This window comes from Dipodomys merriami, unplaced genomic scaffold (genome assembly GCF_024711535.1).
Source record: "Dipodomys merriami isolate MVZ:Mamm:240054 unplaced genomic scaffold, mDipMer1.0.p SCAF_5, whole genome shotgun sequence".
NCBI lineage: Eukaryota > Metazoa > Chordata > Mammalia > Rodentia > Heteromyidae > Dipodomys > Dipodomys merriami.
In genome coordinates, this window is record NW_027206068.1 from 915,336 (window position 1) to 938,875 (window position 23,540).

Genomic DNA, 23,540 nt, shown 5'->3' on the forward strand with positions numbered 1-23,540 from the left:
CCTCTAGTCTCAGATCTCAGCTTCCTGAGTAGGTAGGATTACAGGCATGAAACCGGTAACTAGCTAGCATTTTAAATGCCAAGGAGAAATCAAATCCGAAGGGAAAAGGTAAAGGTTTCTAAAAGATATGGTGCGTAAGTGTGGTAGACCAAATGACCTAACAAGTAAATGCCTTCCTAAGGTTAATACCAGTATTTGTAGTAGAATTAGTGACCTGGTGATGACTTCTACTCACACCTTCCTTACAAAACACCCACATGTGACTTAAACTAACTAGTACATATGCCCATATGTACTAATGAATGGAAGAGTCCTCCAAATCCCTCAAAGGTTTCTGCATTTGGCTCTACCTCCTCACAAAATATGCATATACACCTATATATATTTGGATGAATAGCATTTAATTCTTATATAACTGAACCTTATTTCAGTTCTACTTGATAATTGACATGTAAGTCTAGGCATTGACTCAAATTCTGAAGTGGTTTTATCCCTCTGACAAAATTATCTCCTTTAATGTTGCCATTTCTCACCTCAAAATTAGGATGGAGAAAGGCATATATTAGCTTTATTTTCCCTAGTGAAAATTGGCACAGTGTAGCATAATTTATATCTTCAATACTATTTATATTTATTTTTTCCCCGTTTGACCTAATTTGTTTCCAAATCTTTTCATCATTTTACTTCTTCTCATTCCAACAAAAAGTTGATTTTTTTTTTTTGGCCAGGCACCAGTGGCTCATGCCTGTAATCCTAGCTACTCAGGAGGCTGAGATCTGAGAATCGTGATTCAAAGCCAGCCAGGGCAAGAAAAGCTGTGAAATTCTTATCTCCAATGAACCACCAGAAAACTGCAAGTAGCACTGTTGCTAAAGTGGTAGAGTGCTAGCCTTGAGCTGAAGAGCTGAGGGACAGTGCCCAGGCCCAGAGTTCAAGCCCCATGACCGACCAAAAATAAAAAATTGATATTTTTTTCTGGGAAACTTCTTACACTCAGAAAACAAGCTATCTGACACAAAATTATTTCCTTATTTTTTGAAATTTTGAAAATTATTGTTCATTCTATCTGCCTTCAAATCTATCATATCCACTGCTAACACCTGCACTTTGACCCAATATATCATCTTATACAATTTTAATTAATTAATCCCTTAATTTGTGGATCAATTTCCCTGGATTCCTTGGTTACTGTCATTCTTTTACGTTTATGTTTTCCTTTAAAACTTAGATGTAGTATTTGTTTCAATGTCTTGATCTATCCATTCTATCATCCCTGTGATTTCTAAGTCTGTTTTGATTCACTAGTTTTTCTACTGGCTGTTAGTCCTACTTTCCTGTCTCTTCATGTTCAGTGGTTTTAAAATTAAACTCTGTACAATGTGAATACCACACTGCTGATGTCTGAATTGTGTTGTCTTTTGAAAGAATACTGGGTTTTGTTTTGACAGGCAGTTAACTTTCTTTTGGATCAGTTAGATTCTTTCAAAGCTTTGAAAAAGCTCTGTTAGGGCAGGTTTAGAACAATGCTATGCTAGAGATGGTTTAATTCTACTATTAAAGCTTGGCATTTCTGGGCTTTCTTCTAAATGCCTTTGGTATTTAATGAGCTTTTTACACTTAACCTGGTCAGAGGTTGAATATTTCTCTGCTCTGTGTAAGCTCCCAGGGATTGATTGTTCAGTTTTGTTTCCTAGTACATCTTCAATCTTTGCCTGCCTGCTTGCATCCCTCCCTCCCTCCCTCTTTCCCTCCCTCCCTCTCTTCCTTCCTTCCTTCCTTCTCTTGCTCTCTCTTTCTTCCTCTCTTTTTTTGTTGATATTGGGGCTTGAACTCAAAGTGTCACACTCACTTGGCTTTTCTGCTCAAGCCTGGCCCTTACCACTTGAGCCACACTTACACTTCCAGCTTTTTTGCTGATTATTTGGAGTTAAGAGTCTCATGGATTTTTCTGTTCAGGCTCGTTTTGGACTGGGGTCTTCAGAGCTCAGCCCCCTGAATAGCTAAGATTGTAGGTGTGAGCCACCACTAGATACCTGCCTCATATTTTTTGACTAGTTTCATGGAACTGTACTTTCTGAATACGTAGTTTATTCTGTAGCCAAAGACTCAAGAAGACTCTATTTGAAGGTTGTCTGCACTGCTCAGTCTTTTCCAATACACTTTGGCAAATTCTAATTGTCTTAGGTTCACTGAATGCCAATCCCTCCTAAATTCAGTGAGGTGATCATGCTGTGTTTGAGTTCACTCTTCTTATACTATATAAATTTATGACATCAAATCTGTCTAGCCATGCACTGGACATACCATCATTTCTAAGTCCTGTATGTCTTTAATACAATTCATAATTTACCTCTCTCAAATTTATGTACTCTTGTTAGATGTATTCCTTTCTCATCTTTGTAACTAATTAATTAATTATGTGCTAGTTCCAGGGCTTGAACTCAGGGCTTTAGGGCTGTTCCTGAGATTTTTAAAAAAAATTTTACTTAAGGCTCGTGGCCACAGCTCCACTTCTGGCTTTTTTGGGTAATTAGAGGTAAAGGTCTTGTTGACTTTCTTGCCTGTGCTGGCTTTGAATAAGATCTTCAGATCTTGGCCTCTGGAGTAGTTATGATTACAAGCATAAGCCACTGGCACCCAGCTATATTTTTTTTAACTTATCATTGATTGAATTTTAATAATCTCAAACATACAGGAAACCATATCTACTCCTAGCTTTTTGGAGACTAATTGGAAACAAGTCTTGAAGACTTGTCTGCCTTAGGTGGCTTTGACTCACAATCCTCAGATCTCAGCATCTTTAGTAGCTAGAATTACAGGTGTGAGCTACTTGCACCAGGCTGACACTGACATTTTTAACAAACATGAGATAAATATTTTATGGAGTAGCCTCAAACTGGATTTGATTTAAGTTACATTTGTGATAGTGCTTCTCTAAGATACACAAAATAGTCTTTTATCTATTTGTGATGTCAATTTTGATTACTTATATAATGCTTTCTCTGACTTCTCCACTGCTTACTTGCCATTTTTCTTTCTGTAAATAAATAGTAATGCATTAAGTTAGAAATTAATAATTTTATTCTTCTCATTTTTGTATCTTACATTTATATTTTATTCTTTCCCTGTCTTACTGCAATGAATAAATAAGAACATTAATAATAATCAGTCTTGTCTTTTAAAAATTATTAAAAGACTCTACCTTCTCTCTCTTCCTTCCTTTCTTTCTTCCTTCCTTCCTTCCTTCCTTTCTTTCTTCCTTCCTTCCTTTCTTTCTTCCTTCCTTCCTTCCTTCCTTCCTTCCTTCCTTCCTTCCTTCCTTCCTTCCTTCCTTCCTTCCTTTCTTTCTTTCTTTCTTTCTTTCTTTCTTTCTTTCTTTCTTTCTTTCTTTCTTTCTTTCTTTCTTTCTTTCTCCTTCCCTTTCTTTCTTTTTCTTACTACATTTTCTAATTTTATAAGTATTTTGGTGTGACTATATCATTAACTCTATTTTTCTGAGAATATATACATTTCATGCATTTTTTTTGTTTTTCAATTCTGTACCAATAGCTGCATGGGGTTTTAATTAACAGTATTTCTGAGTGATGATCTGCAGAAGGATCTGCAGTGTGTTAAGCTGTCCTCTAATGAAAGACTTCTTGGACCTTGTAGTTACAGTTAGTAACAATGGTCTGTCTTTCCCAGCTTACCATTGGAAAGTTTGCAAGAGTGTGGAGCCTCAGTCAAGGTTCCAGCTTCATATGAAAACTTGGGTTTGTAAGTTTAGTGTTAAGAAGATAACTAACGTTAACATACTAAAAGGTTACTCATGTGAACATATTTAAATGACCTCAACCCATCTACAATTTTTTAAGGTTAAAAAGAAATCTCCTCAGAGATATGTTTTAAGGCCTTTCCAAAAATTTCTGATAACTATGGAACTTATGCCAAGGCCAGATGGAAAAAACCCATGTCCTTGGCGATCACACTCACCGTGGGCTTATACCCAAGGAGCAGATGCATTTTCAGGCTGAGGATCTACAGTTCTTCTGCATCAGATGAAGCTATGTTATCTACATGTCTGAAGTCCAGAGGAGTGCTGTCATACAACTGGAGATCTGGTCAAGTTTTTGTTAGGAGGTTCAGGGAATTGGCTCAAAGAAAGTATATTTTCTGAAACTTAGAATGAGGGTTATTGCCTCCAGAATGAACTAACTTTGGAGTAAGAAATGATAAGATGCTTGGCGGATCAAGCCCTTTTATCAAGTTGCAATGCTATCAAAACTCCATTATCTCCTTCCTTCGAAGTAAACTTTATACCCAGCTGAGGTAGCCAATGACCTATAAAACCATTCCAATAGGCTACATAACATAACAACATTAATAAATGCTATTTAGGACATCAGAAACTTATTGACCTACAGATCTGCAGGCTATAAGTTTGAAATTAAAGTGTTGACAGTATAATGCTTCCTCTAAAACTCTGAGCAAACTCATTAATTCATTTTTTGAATATTCTAGTGTTTTTTTAATACTAGACTTACATAAACTGCATGAGTTTTCTGAAGCTCTCAGCAAATTTTTTACTTGCTTTTTCTAAAACTTTTTTTTGCGGGGAGGTCTGGTCGTGGGGCCTGAACTCTGGGCCTGGGCACTGTCCCTCAAATCTTCAGCTCAAGGCTAGTGCTCTACCACTTGAGCCACAGTGCCACTTCTGGCTTTCTTTTCTTTTTGCTTATGTGGTGCTGGGGAATTGAACCCAGGGCCTCATACATGCAAGGCAAGCGCTCTACCACTGAGCCACCTTCCCAGCCCAGCTTTTTCTCAAACTTTCTAGTGATTTTTTTTCAATATTAGACTTAAGTCTGCCTTTCTTGTCACAGGACATTTTTGTTTTGCACATCTGTTTATCTCTCTTCTTCAAAGACATAGATTGTACTGTATTCCACACTTAATATAACTAACTTTGTCTTTAACCACTATTTCCAAATAAGGTCATATTTTGTGGTTTTGAGGGTTAGGATTTTAACATATTGATGTTGTGGAAGGGAGTACAATTTAATCTATAACACCAATATGTCCTTCATTGTATTACCAAGAAGTATAGTAATTAACAAAGAGCAAGAGGTATAGTAATTAACAAAGAGAAAGTATGTGTTTCAAAATGAATTACGTTGTCTTTAAATCTGTTACAGCCTAAAAATTATTGTTTTTAATGCAGCAAAGCACATTAAATTGTTGAAAGTAGATATGCATAGTATGAAAAAGAAAAGTTTAATACATGACGACTCAGAAAGCATCTGTGAAGTATTTAGAAGGTTTATATTGGAAAACACATGCTACAAGAGCATCTTCAATATTTTATGGTTCACAAGTGGAAATACTAAATATTATTCTTCAAATTTAGCAGTTTATATTTAAAGTTAGCTAAAATAGAGTAAAGATAAGACTTTTTAGCTTTCTGGTAAGGATTCAGGTAACCTCATTTGGATGTTATTCTGCTAACAATATATACCTGGTCTGTTAGTTAGCCATAATTTCCTTTATGTTTGGGGTCTTTATTCTTCCAAGAAGCCAGTTATACTGTTTCTTTATCATAATGAGTTGAATGTTAGACAAATTTGATACACCACATTTTCAGTCCATCAGACTTTTCCTTGCTTATCTGTCATTGACGCCTCAAACTGGAGACATTTGAAAGCCACCTTTTTTGTTCCTATGTTTTTCTTCAGAGTAGAAGAAACAAACTCTTCAGAGAGGCAAGGAAGGAATCAAAGGCAGCTGGAGAACTTCTCTGGACAAAGGTCCATGTTTGGCTGCAGTGTAGCTGATGGTTTCCTTGTCAATATAAAAAAAATTAAACCCCGGGGCTGAGAAGGTGGCTCAGTGGTAGAGCACTTGCCTTGCATGCTCAAGGCCCTGGGTTCGATTCTTTAGCACCACATAAGCAAAAAGAAAAAAGCTGGAAGTGGCGCTGTGGCTCAAGTGGTAGAGCACTAGCCTTGAGCTGAAGATTTGAGGGACAGCGCCCAGGCCCAGAGTTCAGGCCCCATGACTGGACCCCCCCCCAAAAAAAATAATTAAACCCCTAAACAATGAGTTCATGGTGACAACTAGTTTTTCTTTGCAGAAGCTAAATTACTAGTTGGACAATAATGCTTTGTATTGTGTATTTTGCTTTTAAAACTCTAGTTTTAGCATGCAGAAATAATACACAATCCTTCATTGTTATTGTAATTGCTAGTATGTTATTTAGATATGATTATTAACTTAGCAGAGTAGTTCAACACATTATTACCTTTTTGTTGTTATTGCTGTTGGTCATGGGGCTTGAACTCTGGGGTTGGACGCTGTCACTGAGCTCTTCAGCTCAAGGCGAGCACTCTACTGCCTGAGCCACAACACCACTTCCAGTTTTCTCATGGTTTATTGGAGAGAAGAGTCTCACAGACTTTCCTTCCCAGGCTGACTTTGAACCATCATCTTCAGATCTCAGCCTGCTGAGTAGCTAGGATTATAGGTGTGAGCCACAAGTGCCTGGCCATTATTACCTTTTAAAGAAGTCTATTTATTAAAATTGCACACTTTGTTAATTAGTATTCCTATTAGGATGGATAAACTCTTCTTCAGCACAGCTAAGGTACTGACTGCTGAGTTTCTCTTGCCTGATAATACAGCCCCACTGGGCATGCTACCTCAGTATCTCTCGTGGGCCTTGTAACTAGTAAACTGTCATTAGCATAAAGTGCTTCAAAGTCATTGGGTCTATAATTAGTACAGGCACATCATTCTGCACTAAGTCTATCTCTGTTCTTTGATTAACACTCAGCTATGAAAGTAGCACATCATATCATTGCAATAAGAAGGTCTCATAATATGAAGTTAGGTTATTAACTGAGGAGGCTTAAATCTTACCTTATGATAAGGTTTACAAATGGTGTACTTTCATTACTAGAGAGAATCATGCCTTTATAGCTGGTAGCTAGAATAGAGTGGATGATTCTTAAATATTAAGATTTACCTACTTGGTTAAATCCACATATAATTACTGATCAACATACTGATATTTACTACACATCATCTCTTGGTGACAAAATAACTGTAAACACAAATACTCATTTGGATGTTGGACATTTAGATATTTGGCTATTTAAATATTAGATACTTAGATATTAGATAAGAACAGTTGAAACTTCTGAGTCCTTTCTGTCTTTCTGGGTTCAAAGCAAGCAAAATATTCAAGTTTTCAATACCTCCTTCTTGGCCTTGGTTTGTCAATGTACTCTCATCTCAGCTAGTCAGAATAAATGCTCAACCTAGCTTTATGCTTTCTATGATTCTTTTTATGTCTCTCTTTTTTATTTCCTGGTGAGCTTTTTTGGTTCTATAGTATTAAATTTGCCATTTATTCTCTATCTCTATCTCTATTTTTCTATATATTTAAAAAAAAACCAACCCTGAGATTTTGCTGTGTATAATATTTTATTCTAGATGTTAGGGATGGTGGGAAAGAAATTCTCAACAAATTAAAAATAAGAATACAGATAAATGAACACTACAGAAAGGCAAACATAATATTATATAAGAGGGCAAGAAACTGGTAAAATATAGAGTAAAATGTTTTAGACAAACACTGTCACAATTAGTATAATAAAAATCTCACTTGACAAGAAATAATCTATAATTTTGTACTCCTATACCTTCATTTGATACTTTCAGTTGTTGGGATAAATTCAAAGTGGTTTCTAAAAAGTAATCCTGCTTCTGTCTTGTATTCAATTTAATTACACCTGAAATAGTCCTTATTCAGGTAGGACTGTATTAATTAATTGATTTAAATTGACACATTAAAAAAATTCCAATTGCTACATCTTGTCATGTTTCTCAAGTGTCATAGTAGTATTCTAGTGCCGCCATTAATTTTAATTTTATTTAAAAAGGGAATATGGGAGACTAACAACTTCAGATTATAAAGAATATACTTTTTTGTCAGTTGTGGGGCTTGAACTCAGGGCCTGGGCACTGTCGCTGAGCTTTTTGAGGAGCAGGGGGTACTGGGGATTGAGCTCAGGATGTTGTACTTGCTAGATAAACACTTTGCCACTGAACCACATCCCAGCTCCTCCCTGAGATTTTTTGCTCAAGGCTAGAGCTCTGCCACTTCGATCCACAGCTCAACTTCTGGTTTTAGCTAGTTAATTGAGTCTTATGGACTTTTCTGCCTGGGCTGGCTTCAAATGGCAATCCTCAGATCTTAGTCTCTTGACAAACTAAGATTACAGGCATGAGCCACCAGTGCCCGGCATAAGAATATACATTTAAATTTCTGTTAGTTATTGTCAAACCACATTGTAAAAGATGAAATTTGGTCAACATCTCAATAGCATAGAAAAGGAATGAGTTGAAATCTTTATCAGTGTTGTTAAGGAGATTCTTTTGTGCATATTTATATACGTTTTTTCTGTTTTCAAAATTTTCTTATTGGTATTGACATTGTGTGTGTGTGTGTGTGTGTGTGTGTGTGTGTGTGTGTGTCCTAGTAATGAGGCTTGTACACAAGGCCTGGGTGCTGTCCCTAAGCCTTTTTTGCTCCAGTCTAGTGCTCTACCACTTAAACCATGCCTTCACTGTGGCTCAACTGGTAGAGTAGGGTAACCTTGAGCAAAAAAGAGGGACAGGGAAGGTGCCCAGCACCTGAGTTCAGGACCCACTACCAACATCAATAACAACCACCAAATCTTTTCTTTGGATGCATCTGTTCTACTAATCTTATAAATTAATTAATTAGGTAATTAATTTTCAGCAGTTATGATCAGACCCAGGACCTTGTATTTCCTAGGGAAGCACTCTACCACTAAACTCTATTCTAGCTCTTAAGTCTTAGGCATTAGTGCCCCTGCTTCTGTAAAGCCAGACCGAGGGGGGGGCGCGTGGGAGAGGAGGGGGGGGCTGAATTCTTCCTATTTATTTTTCCTTGAGCATTTTCCCGAAGACTCTAGGGTTAAATACTTTAATTCAATTTCTCTTTGACTCAAGCTGAATTTTATACTGCACAGGTTGTGGAAGCTTCTGGATACCACAATGGAAGACAGGGAAAGTTTCCTTAAGGGGATGGGGATGTACAATGAGCTAGTTGCAGTTAGTAGTGGTATTAACAATGTGTTCTAAAAGTTCCAGAACATGTCTTTGCTCGAATTTATAAGACTGTTGCTAGTCTTTTCTTTCTTCCTTTGCTAGACTTTATATGTGAAACCATCTGGACATTGTCTCTTTTTGTTGTTTTTGGAAGGGGAGATTTTAACTGAAGATTTACTTATTTAATAGAAACAAAACTATATACATGATCTATTTCTCACATGTTGACTCAGTAGTTCGAGCTGTGGTTGTGCAGGAAACCGTTCATTTGAGTCAATATTATAGTTTCCTGTGTGTCTATAAAGAGTCTGTGTTGAGGTGTCTTTTGTTACCATGGATGTGATAATCTTTGTATTAATGCCTTTTTCCCCAGTATGGCTAAAAGTTTATAAAATGTGTGGATATTCTGACTGAAGTAGATTCTCATTTTGCTGATTGAAAACTCTACATATCTATTTTTCTATTCTGTTGTTTCTTGTCTTGTCCTTTCTTGTACTTGTTTTGAATTTTGTTCTTCTTGCTTTTCTAGTTTTATACATCATTTAAATTATTTATTTGTGATCTTTTTACATTATAAAAATTTGAATATAAATTCTCCCTATGAACGACTTAGATTATACAATTTTTATTGTCACATTATCTTTCTACCATATACAAAATAATTTTAATTTCAACTAAGACGTCTTTGATTGACACATTATTTTGAAATATATTATTTTGCCTTATTTTTACATTTAAAAGGATAGGATTGATAAAAGTGAATGATTGTGAACACATATACACATACACATAAACATACATGTTATATTCCTCTCAGTATGTATGATAGATTCAGTGACAAACTGAACTTGAAGTTTTTTTGTGTGTATGTGTGCTGGTACTCAGACTTGAACTCAAGACTTCATGTGCTTGCTTAGCTTTCTTGTTTAAGGCTGATGTTGCACCACTTGAATATATCTACATCCAACTTTTCAGTGGTTAATTGGAGATAAGAATCTCACAGATTTTTTGCTCAGCTGGTTTCAAAACAAAGTCTTAAGATCTCAGTCTTCTGTGTAGTTATGATTATAGGCATGAGCCATCAGCACCCAGATTAAAATCTTTTACAAATGGCCAATCATGGGTCAGAGACGTATCACAGGAATAGAGCAACTACCCAATAAACTTGAGGCACTGAGTTTGAATCCAAATACCACCAAAAATATGAATAAATGAATGAATGAATAAGTAACTAATGAAGAAGAAAAATTGAGAAGTCCCAGATAGTAGTAAACTATAGCTCTAGTATTATGGATATCTACTAACTTCTCAATGCTTGCTCTGTGTAGTTCATAGGGTTTTATTTATTTATTTTTTGTTTTTTTGTTGAATAAAAAATTTTATTCAGCTGTTAATTAAACTATCGAAATTTCCACTAATCTTTAATTTTAAAATATTAAGTACTTTCAGACAAATAGTAAATATATAGTACAAAAAGTCTTAATTTAAGGGAATTAATTCCTTCAAAGCTCATGCTGAGATCATTTAAGAGTATCTCTTTCTCATTTGGGACCTGTTACATATTTTCTTTAATTTCTTATCTGTTTTTATGTCTACTTTCTTCTTGCGTGATTTTCTATCACATAATTCCTTCTTTAATTTACTAAAAATTCACTTTTCCTAGTAGATGGAAGCAAAAGAGACATTCTTTGAAGGAATTCAATATTGGATATCTGTTCAAACCTTGCCCTAATTGAAGGTCACGTCCATGCAAAGAAATATACAGAAAAATGATCTTACACATTGAATTCATTAAGATATTCCCATTTGTACAAGATAATATGAAACCATTAATCAAAGTTGTGAAATATCCTATGTGTGTCTCATTCTCTGACAGTTCTCCCTGAATTCAATTCTCATGAGGTACCTTTGGTTTCTTCTCTTTTTTCCTTCCTTCCTTCCTTCCTTCCTTCCTTCCTTCCTTCCTTTCTTCCTTCCTTCCTTCCTTCCTTCCTTCCTTCCTTTCTTTCTTCCTTCCTTTCCTTTGGCATGTGGAACTCATTTTAAGTTTGAAGGAAGCAAAGACTGTGTCCTATAAATCATTTTCTTTCCCAATATATGCGACATTTGCTCTACTTTCCTATGTTAACGAGTAAGGAAATAATACTTCATTCTTCAGATATGAAATAAATTCAGGAGTGTCTCCTTAACACAGAAAATTAGTCTCTTGAGAACTGGGTCAATATGATACATTTGGTGATAAAGTAGCTGAGATAAGTTTTGGAATAATTTGATAAAGATGTTGATAAGTGGATTCACAATAAACTTTGTGCAGTTTTCATATCCTGCTAGTAAAAAGAAGGCTTTTTCTAACATCTTCATTATTGTCACTTTTTATACATTGGAAAAAAAGGAATCTAAATGGCAGGCGGAGGGTCATGAAAATTTGAACATTTGACAGAAAGGAAAAACACTTAAATGGGATTTATTGAAAGAAATTCATCTGAATTTTTCTCTGGGGCTTTTTCTGCTAAGGTTTCTACTTGTCAAGGTGAGCGTTATTTCAATGCTCTGAATAGGGTGAGAAGTAGAAATAGCCTGGCTAAAATTTGTCAGTTTCAAAATGATGAAATAAAGCCATCAGCCAGTGGCTCACACCTGTAATCCTAGCTACTCAGGAGGCTGAAGTCTAAGGATCAGAGTTCCCAGTCAGCATGAAGGAGAATGTCCTTGAAACTTATCTCTGATCGATTACCAAAAGCCTACAAGTGAAGCTGTGGCTCAAGTGGTAGAGTTCCTTGATGAAAAAAATCTAAGGCATAGCACTTAGGCCTTGAGTACAAGCCCCAGTAACAGCACCCACAGACACATACATATACACCCTCAAAATGCTTAAATCTTCCCTAATTTCACAAATAAAAATTTTCTTTTATTCTAAGTGTATTACTGTGATTTTAAGGAGATCATTTGTGGAGAAATAGAATATGTCAGATAGTTCTAAATCAGTATAAGAAATATTGGAGCTAATCAACTTATGTAGAAAACTGAACTGGTTTATTTTTTAAAATTTTTGATTTCTTTAATCGTTAAGTTATTGTGCAAAAGGCTTCATGTCAGTTTATGAGTTCAATGCATCTTGACCAGTGTCTTCCTTCCCATCAGTCTCCCCACCAATCCTCTCAATTTTCCTAGTTCCATTTTCACATATGGACACTGAATATTATGACTGCATTCTTCTTCTCTTTATTCATCTATACCTCTCTCTTTGACCTCCCTTCCCCATTTCCATTTTCTTAGACTGTACATTATTTGTTCAAAGGAGTTCTACCATTGGAATGCTCCTTTGCTTATACTTTAGGTAATGTGTTTGTGTGGATATGCATGTGACCCTGTATATGTTTACATACATATTCATAAATTAGATCTCATTTCCACATATGAGAGAAAACACACATCTTTTGTCTCTCTGGGCCTGACTTCATAGGAAAGAAGCTTATCTTGGCATAAAGTTTAGGATGTTTTTAGTCCATGATAGCTGGCCCTATTGCTTTTGAGTCTGTGGTGAGTAAGTAAATCATGGTGGGAACATGTGACAGTGCAATGAGATCCATGATCTCATTCAAGTATACAAACTAAATGACCTCTAATGGGACCCCAGTTTATAAAAGTTCTACTATCTCCCTGTTAGTATTACAGGTGGAGAACAAGTCTCTAACAAATGGACCATCAGGACATTTCTTATCCAAAATATAAAATATAACATAGCTTTGACAAACACATGTATTTTGAAAAAAACCCTATGGAATATATATTTTCAATGCAGGGTTGTGGTGTTTTTTTTTTTTTAGCTTTGTTAGCATTAACATTTGACTTTTATCCTTTGATCATTCTCTCAAAGGAGTCTGCTCATTGTCACTGTCATACTACTGCTTTCTGCTAACTTCATGCCTTTTCAATTAGTTATAATTTCTGTGATGCAAGAACTGGCTCTAAGAATTCAGATTTACAGTGGATATATCAAATATATCTGTTGAATACATAGGCATAAGTGCTGAGTAAACTTTAGAAATTCATCATTATAGTAGTATACATTTTATAAGTTTTTAAAATTCTATTTGCATCTAGGACAAGCTCAAACTATGGGAGTGTGATATTTCTGTTTTTCAAAAAGCTAGTTCTGTGAAACTTAAAAAAATCAGCAAAATAACTTTTTGTATAATTAAAATAATTTGGGGAATTAGAAGTTGCTGATTAAGTTAAATGAAGTTACTTTCTATGAGACATAGAACTACATTTGTAGGTACTATTTATATATATAACATATATAGAAAATATATATAACATCTATAAACATATGTATAAATCATATATAAAACATTATTATATATAAAACACCATCCACATATAATCTATATTATATATATAAAACATAATATGCAAAACATAAAACATTATATATGTTATAACATTATGTTTTGTAATCTGGTATGTAGTACATACACTTAATGTGTATTCACATGATATGTAAATGGCAAAGATTTCATATCAGTTTTTAGAATTATTTGCTTGGAGGTAGTCATTTCAGTAAGTCTCCATGGGAAATGCTATGTTAGGTGTGGCCTTTATGCTTATTTATTCATTTTCATTTGTCTGCCTTTGCACCTGGCATTATTTATGATCATACATACAATGTAGATGGAAGAAAGAGACCAAGGTTGACAGAAATCTTCTTCTTCTTTTTTTGTTGTTGTTGCAGGGCTTGAACTCTGCGCCTGGATGCTGTCCCTTAGCTCTCAGCTCAAGGCTAGCACTCTACCACTTGAGCCACAGCACCACTTCTGGTTTTCTGAGTAGTATATTGGTGGTAAGAGTTTCACAGAGTTTTCTGCCCAGGCTGGCTGCAAGTCATGATCCTCAGATCTCAGCCTCCTGAGTAACTAGGATTACAGGCGTGAGCCACCAGTGCCTGGCTTGACAGAGACCATCTTGAGTCAGTGTCTGGTAGCTGTCTACAATTTGTCATTCCAGTGAGGAAGGCTCAGGTAACCCTACTCTAGATGAGAAAACTTAGATCCCACAAGCAGAGTTCTGCATGGGCCTGTAAGAATCTGATTCCAATTCACCGTACTCCAAGGTCCAGGTTTGACCAGCAGGTCAGACCTTATCAACTTTAAATCTTCCTTAAATGAATTTATAAAAGTCTACAGACATGCTACCCTGCATTCTGAAATGGTGTAGATTTTCAGATAGTCTATCTTATATGCCCTTATATTTTAAATCATCTTCAGAATTACTTATAATGTACAATATAAAAAGAATCTATGAAATTGCTGGTATATACTATATTGTGTAGAGACAAAAGGAAAACATTTGTATAAGTCTAGTATACAATACACATTTTCAAAAATGTGTTGGCTGAGTCCATGGATGTGTATATGGAGGTCTGAGTGTATGTTGCTTTCTACATCCCTTACAGGTCAATGCAGATGAAGAAGCCTTCAGGCTTCCCGCAGGAGAACCAAGTTATCCACTTACCAACTAATCACATACGGAAATCTATGTATATTTAGCTTACTTGAGTCATGTCCTTCTTCAACAGACATCTATTAAGTATGGGCTGAACATTCTGCTTTGCCTGGCTTAGCTCAGGTCACTGGAGTCTGCTGAGACTTTCCCCATTATATCATGTCCATTCTATTCAATGACAATTCCACAATTGTAAAGTTTCTTTCAGAGATAGACCTGCATCGTAACTTAGGTTTGCAATTATTTCAGGATGTTTACTCAACACTCAGTGTCTGTGGGTAATCTCTTCTCTTTTGCAGCTGTAAAAGGAAGAGATTAAATGAGCCTATCTTTCATTTTTATGATTTTTATGCTTAGCTATCCTCTTGGGGAGCCAAGGTTTCTGCTCAGAAAGAAAAATGTCCTTTAGATCAAGGACAAGATGACCTCAAACATGGGACGGTTTTGCAACTTCCTCAGAGACAAGTTCTCTGGCTTTTACACTTTTTCTTTCTTTGGACACATCATTTATATCATGGTGTTTAACCATCTAATATGAGTCTTATCCTGGCCTTATTTCCCTGGAGAAGCAGATAGGGGTGCTTTGGTCATAAAATGTTACCAATTAATTTGAAATAAAACTGCTATGGTCATGAGTCTTTATGGAATGATGAGACATTTTCACAGCGCATTCCAAATTTGGGAGTCTTTGAGTTCGTTTAGTCCTGATTGTCATGATTAACATAAGATTATAAATGATCATGTACAATAAGCTTTCTGAGAAATTACAATAGGTAGTTTGGTCAATTGCTTAAAACTTGACAGATTTAATAGAAGCAAAGGGCACAACATTGTACACAACTCCTTTAAAAATGTAATTAAGCAGATAATGACTCTATACCTCAACAGTATAGAAAAGGAAGTCACTGGACCTAAGCATTAGGGGAGTCTATATGAAAAAAAGTCAAAATATGTTCCTGAAAGTTGCTATCCTGTTTCAGCCTCTGGAGTGCTAGGATTACAGATTTGCTTCTCCATGCCCAGATTCAGAGACTTCCTCAATGAGATGTACAAGTCGTTATGTGGAAAAACGAACTTTCCATTGGTAGGGGGGGAGGATTGGGTTGGGGGGGAAGGGGGAGGATGGGAAGGGATGGGAAGGGGAAACAAAGGAGGAGGCTACAATGCTTGATAAGAAATGTATTTATTATCTTGCCCATGTAATTGTAACCCCTCTGTACAGCATGTTCACACAAACACACAAAAAAAGATGGCAGAACTGACAGCATGCCATACAAGGGCTTGTATAATATTTATATATACACATGTATAAGAATACAGACTCTGAAACTTACAGCCAGAAAACTCTATGGAGACTCTATCTATCTATCTATCTATCTATCTATCTATCTATCTATCTATCTATCTATCTATCTGAAAGTGAGAAATATGAAATGAGTCTGGAGAGAGGAAATAAATAGAATGGAGGAATTTGATGGAAGGGGTGACTCTGACCAAAAAATACAGGACACTTATATGGACACAGTAAATTGTAGCCCCTTTGTTCAACCTTTTGAAATTTAGATTGTTTTTTAGAAAGAAGACCGATTCTGGCATCAGATCAAATGGGTTCAAAGGTTCTTCATACACTAGTTGTGAAATTTCTTTTTATACTGCATGTGAAATACAGAGAAAATGATATACTTGCTTGATAGTACAGGCTTTTAATGAAACTATCTGTCAAGAGTAATATCTGATATAGAGTAAGTGCAATATTTATGTTGTCTTTGGTGGACAGATAATATATTGACAAACCAGTAGGTCAATAGAAGTTAGAACATTGTGCAGTGGAGGTCAGACATGGAGGGAGTTTTGAAATAGAGAAAAGCTCATAAAGTCACACTAACTACAGGACCAATAAAAGGAGAGTAAGGAAAAGTGATTCAGTGACAAATATTAGCTCTTGTTAGCACTTATATAGAAGTGACAATATGAATAATACTGAATGTGATTTAACCAAAACTGATATCATGAAGCTTGGTGAACATAGTCCAAGAAGTGTAGATAAACTTTAGGCTACTTGTCTGAAAGAGCTATGTCCTACTCTTCATAATGGGATGTTAATAAAGATCCCTGAAGTTGGCAATAATAGAAAAACCACAATATAAGTATGGTATTTACCAATGTGAAAATAAGAGCAAAAGTAGTCTGTTGATATTAGAGTGTATTGGTTTGCTTATAAGCCTTCTATAACTATTTGACTTCTTCTCTATGTGTGCATGTGTGTACATATGAATATACTATATATAAATATATGTACATATATATATGTACATATGTATATACATATATAATAAATATCCAAAGGGCAAGAGAGAAGGGAGACAAGATCGAGAAGAGGAACAAGAATAGATGAGGATCCAGCTTCCCGTGGCTCATGCTTATAATTGTAGCTACTCAGGAGTCTGAGATGTGAGGATCGTGGTTCGAAGCCAGCCTGGGCAAGAAAGCCAATGAGACTCCTATCTCCAATTAACTATCAGAAATCTCAAGTGGTAGAGTGCTATCCTTGGGAACAAAAGCTAAAAGTTCATGGACACTCCCTAGGTCCTGAATTCAAGCCCTAGGACTGGCACAAAAAAAGAAAAGGAAAGAAATGATTAATAAACAGCCTTAATGGACAAAAGATAGAACTCAAAAACAAGTTCCAGTACTATCCACAGGAAAGTTTTCAGGTGTGGTGAACCAATTAATAGCATGAAAAGAGTTTGCATGGGAAATGGAGCAAACAAATTTCTTGCTAATATTAAAAGCAATTTTCTCAATAAAATATTCAGTGGTGGGGCTGGGAAGGTGGCTCAGTGGTAGAGTATTTGCTTTGCATTGCATGAGGCCCTGGGTTCAATTCCTCAGTACCACATAAGCAGAAAAAGCCGGAAGCGGCGCTGTGGCTCAAGTGTTAGAGCACAATCCTTGAGCTGAAGAGCTGAGGGAAAGCATCCAGGCCCGGAGTTCTGGCCCCATGACTGACTGACTAAATAAATAAATAAATAAATAAATAAATAAATAAATAATTTAGTGGTAGCAAGTAACTGATATCTAGCCCACGGAAATAAAAGATAAATGAGAAGATACTTCCTTAATGGTGGAGTTGAAGGTCACAATAAAAGTACTAAAGTTATTTTATAGGGCACACAGGACATTTGTAGTAGACTATTCAATATCTGTCTGAGACTAATCTGAAATAGAACACAGGCAAGGTGTAAACATGGTTATATCCAGGAGAATTCTTCCCAGTGGTGGCTGAGAACAGCTGACAATTCCTTCTCATTGATTGCCTTCTTTATGTTCACTGGTCCTCTATTCCTTGACTCCATCCATGTTCTGGCTTTTCTGTATTATCCCTAAAGCACTGAAGCTTCCCTACAGCACAATTTTTTACAGTTTCTCCTGGGAAGAATGTAACAAAGTTCACTCCTCCAGGGTGAAGTTCCAGACCATTCTCAGGACTCTTTTTTTGTGATTTGGGTATGTTCTTGAACTCAGGGCCTGGGTGCTATCCCTGACCTTTTTTGCTCAAGTGGAACTTGAGCCATAGTTCATCTTTTGGATGTTTTGGTGGGTAATTTGAAATAAGAGTCTCATGGACTTTCATGCTTGGGGTGGTTGTGAACTGTGATCTTTAGATCTCAGTCTCCTGAGTAGTTAGGATTACAGGTGTGAGCCACCAGACCCACAGCTACTGATACTTTTAATACCAATACTGAAAATGGATTATGAGTGGAGGTATGACCCAAGTGGTGAAGTGTTAGCCTTGAGTGTAAAATCGAAGCAAGAAAATGAGCTCCTTGAATCCCAGTTCCAGTACTAACACACACACACACACACACACACACACACACACACACACACACACCCCACAAAAACTAGTGGTTGACAATGTATTATGATATGTGAAAAAGACATAGTATAAAAATATTGATACTAAATTTTGCATGACTTTAATAAGTTATGTTTACAGGGGATAGCGGGAGAGCAAAACTTCAAAAAAAATCCTCATTTGGTTTGAAGGTATTGCTGACCTATTGATTACTCCCTAAGTTATTGATTAAATGACTGAAATAAATCATTTTGATGGTTTAAGGTCAATTTAGAATAACTGACATGGAATCTGTAACTACAAATGGCATGAGGGGGAAAAAGTCACAGAGAAAACAAATCAATTCAGAAAAAACGAAGTAGAAGCTGAAAGAAACATTTTTACCTCTAAAAGAAGGCTTAATGTTTAATCACAAAGTATTAGAAGCTGTTTAATTTCATATATGTCTAATTTTTTAACTATATGAGTTAATATACACAAAAATTCACACAAAAATCTAATGAAGCAGAATGAAGGGAAACTCCAGGAGCTAGATAATAACATAATAATCTAGAATGCAGCCCTGTCTTACCTTCCACATCTCAGCTCTGTGCCATTACCACACACCACCCAAGGGAACCATAACCCTGCATTTTGTGTTTTATTATCACCTCTGTTTAACAAAACAATTAGAATGTTCTAAATACCACGAAAGGAATTTTGGTGTCTCATTCCTAAATACCAAATTAACTCAAAAGAATTAAAATGTAGGGGGAAACTCGTTTTGAATACAGGAAGAAGCCACTACAAATACAACTTTAAACACAAATTATGAAGTCCAACAATGTAAAATCAGAGTCCAGAGATCACAGGCAAGCTGCATGTTAGCAGCTGGTGGTGTGGTTGAGTAGGGAGACTTGTATTTCCAGTGTCATCACCCAGAACGTCTCATGAGCAAGCCTTGGATTAGATGGAGCCCTCTACTCATGAGCAGTCCTTGGAGAGGTAGGACAGTTCTGCTGGGGCAGAAGAAAACTCAATGTGATTTCTGCTGGAAGAAAACTCAATGTGATTTTTGAGGTATGTGTACAACCTGTCTATCAGGAGTATAAAAAACGCTATATTGAAAGAGACAACTCAATGGGAAAGGGAAGTAACTAACCTGATGAGATTAAGTTGGAGGAAAAAATATACCACAACCAAAGCTCTACATTGTCTCAGCTCTGTCACTCCCCTTTCCACCATTACAAAAACCAGGTTAGCAAATAGCCTTGTGTTCAGTTTATAATGCATATCCTGAAGAGTCTCACCCAGGAATGTGAAGATAGACATTTGTGTGTGTGTGTGTGTGTGTGTGTGTGTGTGTGTGTGTGTGTGTGTGTGATGTATATATGTGTATGTGTAGGAATATTCATGCTGATAGTGCAAGAAGAGACTGTTAGAAATATCCCAGAATACCCATGATTTAGGAGAAGGAACAAATAATCATGGAATATTATTAAAATGAAATTAGACAGAACAATAAAAGTAAAGAAACTATATATGTGTGTATAGATATCTATAGCTAGTTCTAGCTGTATGTCTATCCCAATGTAAATATACCAAACACAATGCTGAGGAAAACCAATGCAAATGGATTTAAATACTTTCAAAGAAATATAACATATGTCTGTTGAGCCACCACACTGAATGATTGTTCTAGGCTCTGGGGATAGTGGTTTCCAAACCCTTCACCTTCCTTTCTTCAATGCCTAGATTAGCACTTTGTGAGTAGTTTTGTGTCTCCATGCACTTCCTCCATGATGGCTGCCTTGTCACTGGCCCTCGTTAATGAAGCCCTTTGGTCATGGACTCAAATCTTCACAACTGCAATCCAAAATAAAATCTTAAATCTTTAGAGTTGATGTATTCACTATAGTAATGGATTATTATCTAGCATTTAATTGATGAATTCATTACTGTAATGGAACGCTAACAATTACTAATGGTGTAGATTAAAAAAAATCATGTACCTGTGTATACCTAATGTTTTTCCCAAATATTTAAACATACACTGTATATACCGTGACCTTCTACTCCTCAATCTTCAGTATATATTTCCTAAGGAAAGAGATATTCTCTAATATAACTAGAGGAGAGTTATTCATGTAAATAAATTAACATTGATAAAATAGATTAATCTCCTGTTCATATTACAACACCAGGTGACTCAATCATTTTTATAGCATCTCCCCCCCCCTCGGGACATAATTCAATCTCAGATTATCTATTCCTTTTAATTGCTGTTTATCTTTAACCTCATTTAATCTATAACATTTACACAACTTTTCTTTGCTGTTTTTTTTATAACATAAACGTGTGTGACTTATGTTAGAGTAAAATCACCAATGAGTGTCTATGCCAAGAAGAGATCAAAAGGAGCAGAAGTGGGAAAACAGGTACATTAGGAGCTGTTGAACTAATTGAAGGAAAATTCAAATGTTTTCAAGGGTTGAAGATTTGAATCAAAGTTGTCAAAAAGAGAGAAGTAATTTGTGATTTCAAATGTTTGGCAGGAATGACAGGTGAACTACAGCAGTGTTCTCTGTAATAGGGATGATGGTGGGATGGATCGGGTTTGGGGATCAATGCAAGAGACATTGGTAGTGAGAATTGGGGTGCATAAATATACTGCTTCTGTCAGCAAGAAATTGAATAGAAGTTCCAAGAAAGCAAAAGAAGGTCAAGAACAAATAGGTGAAAAGATTAAGCAAATTATATTAAACATATGGCTTAGAAGTAATTTAGACTTCAGTAACATGAAGAGGAACAAACAAAAGAAATAGCAGTATGTGAGTCTTCAGCTCATGAATTTGTGTGTTGAAACCCTAACCCCTCATATGAATGTAATCGGGAAGCATGGCTCTTAAAGGGGGCAATTTGTATTCAATGACCTTAGGAAACCTGAACTGATTGGTGGCTTTATAAGAAGAGGGAAAGAGAGGGGTTGGAGGGGGGAAAAACACTGGCCCTAATGGCACATACCAAAGAAAGACTAGATGTGGACACTCATGAAGGTAGCAGTCTGCAAGGAAGGAAGAGAGTGCTCTCCAGAGCCTACATCATCCAGAACCTTCATCATGGACTCTCTGGCCTCTAGGGGTGCAAGTAAATCAACTTCTTTGTTATTTTATTGTGGATACTTGAATGAGGGAAGGGGAAATACAAGAAACTCATGTCTTGGGAGCAATGGATCAATGTATTCCAAGAAGATAGAGAGGCAGGTGCTGGTTGCTTGCATTGTAATCCTAGCTCCTAAGGAGGTTGAGATCTGAGGATTGAAGTTTAGAGCTATCCTTTTACAAAACTCTTAACTCTAATTAATCATACAAAGCTGCAAGTGGAGCTGTGGTTCCAGTAGTAGGATGCTAGCCTTGTGTGAAAAAGCTGAGTGTGTAAGGGATGTGAAGGGTAAACAAAGGAGGAGGCTGCAATGCTTGATAAGAAATGTACTCATTATCTTACCCATGTAATAGTAACCCCTCTGTACAGTATGTTCACAAAAAATAAAAATTAAAATTAAAAAAAACCAAAAAAGAAAAAGCTGAGTGTGAAGTCCTCATGCAAACCCCGGGAACACCACATACACAACAAGTAGAGAGAAAATGAATAAACTGAAGACATTAATTTGTTTTTATTATAAAAAGGTTAAAGATCTAATGTGAAAATGGATATTATTTTTGATTTTTTTCTTTTGAGTTCTATCCTCTTCTTTGTTGTTTTCTTATTTCATAAACTAGATATTTAGGTACATAGTTTTATAGAATATATATGTTAAAACAATTATGTATCAATAACATATTACAAGCGTGAAATTTAAAAAACTTACTGGGGTAAAAACTTGGATGGAATAAAGACAAAAGAATCACTGGAAATGTATTCAGAGGTTTTCTTTTCAGAATAGTTTACCAGAAGTCTACAAAAATCAAGTTTGTTAATAATGTTCCAGAAGTTCTTCATAAATTTTTATGTGCTTAAGTCATCAGAGTCTAAGGTTTCTCGTGTTATGACTGTAAGCTAGTTATAATAATTCTTTGAGTTGTTAAAATATTTTATACATACTAATCTTGTCTGTGGCTCAAATTTTGGTAACCACCACCTTGCTTTTTGAAAATATAAGCAATATTTTATACTTTTGTTGTTTACTCTCTTTCGCTTCAGAACTTAGACATCATTATACAGTCTTTGTTTTCTTTTTTCATGTCCTCATCTATAAAGGCATGGTAATCGAGTCTACTTCTTGATATGGCTATAGGAATATATTGAACAATGTTGAGTAGATGTTAGATGCTATGTGGGTATGTGTCTTTTCTTTCTTTGTCATTCAATATGCTTTCCGTAGAAAAGCTTATTAATTGTATAACTTAGATGAACAGAAGAGTTCAGTATAGGAAAGAAGAAAATGAATGGAAATTTTATCATGGGCCCAATTATGTAATGACTGAGCTGAATTCATGTGTATTGTTTCATGGACTGAGAGGGAGAAGATATAATGAGGCTCTTGGCAAGGGGCCTTCCTTCTCTTGCCATATAGCTTATAGGATATTTTCAAAGACAACTGTTGATGCTTTATCTAAAAATGCCAGAAAATGTATTTTTCTTTTGAAATATAATTATGCATGATTCATGATAGTATAATCAAGATGTTTTACTTGGCAAAAATATCATAATCCTCTTTTTTCTAAAGATTATATTCTACTTGTAATAATGCTACAAAATATTCTTGCACTGTCACTTTCTACCACCTAACATATAATTTTTGTGATCCTTTTGATGTGTAGTTGCATATGTTGGCCTATTTGCATATGAATGTCTTCCTAGTGGCATTTGGAAGTATAAACATAATTTTAAAACTTGGATATTTTCACTTAGCATAGTGAGCATGTAAATTTGTTATTATATCGTTTTTTTAAACTATGTACACTATTAGAATGATGTACCCATGCTGTATTAATTAAATACGGTCAGAGAAAATGCAATCCGATTTTAGTGCAGCAAGCCCCATCAGCTGCACAGTAAAGAACCATCATGAATCTTTCTGAGA